The sequence below is a fragment of the Rhinopithecus bieti genome, unplaced genomic scaffold (genome assembly GCF_001698545.2).
Source record: "Rhinopithecus bieti isolate Rb0 unplaced genomic scaffold, ASM169854v2 scaffold_9420, whole genome shotgun sequence".
In the NCBI taxonomy this organism is placed as follows: Eukaryota; Metazoa; Chordata; class Mammalia; order Primates; family Cercopithecidae; genus Rhinopithecus; species Rhinopithecus bieti.
This window is the reverse complement of record NW_016806134.1, coordinates 381,805-383,700: the sequence shown is the minus strand read 5'-3', so window position 1 is coordinate 383,700 and position 1,896 is coordinate 381,805.

Genomic DNA, 1,896 nt, shown 5'->3' with positions numbered 1-1,896 from the left:
GGCGGTGACAAGAGAAAATGAGGAGAATGCAAAAGCAAAAACCCTTGATAAAACCATCAGATCTCACGAGACTCATTCACTATGATGAGAACAGTATGGGGTATACTACTGCCATGATTCAGATTATCTCCCACTGGGTCCCTTCTGCAACACATGAGAATTATAGGAGTATAATTCAAGATGTGATTTGGGTGGGGACACAGAGCCAAACCGTATCAATAGCATTTCCTATATTACATTATTATTCTAATTTTCTTAAGTTAATAGTAAAAAAAAATTCACTTGGACAATTTCAAGACACAACAGAGAATCAAAGTATTGTCAATGCAGTAGTTTCTAATTGGTTGGGCTGAGCACATTACTTTGTATCATTTGTATGGTAATGGTACATACTATTAGCTGAGTAGATTTTTTCTTATTTATTTATTTATTTATTTATTTATTTTAATGTACTATTTGTTCTCTCCTAAACTGTTATCTGAGTATTTGGAAGCCAAATGACTAAGATTTTCACAAACGGTAAAATAGAGGCACACAGCTTTCTTTTAAGTAAAATGTTGCTTTATCCTCTAACCTCCAGCGTCCCAGGACTAACAACTGATTGCTATTTTTTTCTTTTCTTAGTGTTTTGATTTTTAGTCTGTTAATGATATGCAAATATTTCAGATTTTCTGTTATCCAAATAATACAGTTAGACTATAACAATATAAATATTAACCTGGAACATTAAAAATACAATTAATAGAACAATTTTAATAGGAGATGATAAGATCTAAAATGTAAACCAGATCTCTCTCTCTCTCCCTCTCTATCTGTATAAACTAATAATGTAGTAATATTACTTTCTTATTTAGCAAAGTAATTACAAAAGTTCATGCTAAATTATGATTTCATAAACAAACACATACCACAGGAGCACAAGTATGGATGGAAAAAAAACATGCTTAATTTCCTAGGTTTAATAGCTTTTAATACAACTCCACACCTATTTGTTGAAATGTGGCTATTTTGAAGGTCCTGTGCTAGAGGAAGCTAAGCCACAGGGAGAGGGAAAGAGATGTAAGAAGAATGCACAGATAGCAGGTCAGGTTATAGTAAGCACTCCAGGCAAAATATCCACATGGGTTATGAAGGGTTCAAACAAAAGCGTTCAAAGGAAGAAGGCATCATAAACAGCTGGAAAAACCAAGAAATCTAATGGAGAATATGTCATTTGAGATGGGTCTGGAAGAATGAGTAGGATTTTGAAGATAGAGACAAAGGGTATGACTTTTATTTCAACTGCTATTTTTCAGGTTTCAGTAGTCACCATATTTCATTTGATGTTACAAGTTTTAGTGATTTCTTCCTTCATTTCTAGCTTCTTAAATAAACCTTCTGCTACATGACCTCTACGGAGCATTAATCATGCCAAATTAATCACTATTTTCTGGATAAGCCATATATTCTAAAAAAATCACTATGCCTCTACTCATACTATTCTCTCTGCTTGCTTCGCGTTTCTTCTTTTCCCTAAAGTAGGCTGCGAACAAATACAGAAGGCTTGGTTCATTTTCAATGTCTTCCTTGACCCCCACCTCGAAGAAGTGTGTGTATCTCACAGGTATTTCCAAATCCCTCTATATGTTCTTTGATTATTGTCTCTCACATTTTATCCATTTATCAAGGAACAAACTTGTTCCTTCACACAGAGAGGTTCTTAAGTAAGGGCAGGAGAAGCCGTATGGGTATTCTCCCGCCCAGGCTGTCAGGTGGTCAGTATTCGGTCTGTATACACTCTGATGCAATCAGTTTTTGAAGGAAGGAACGGTGAGCGCAAACAGAACCAGAGCTTGTTTAGTAGGGTTCATATAAGCAGTGGTTCTTAATGAAAAAAAAAAAAAAAAAAAAAAAAAA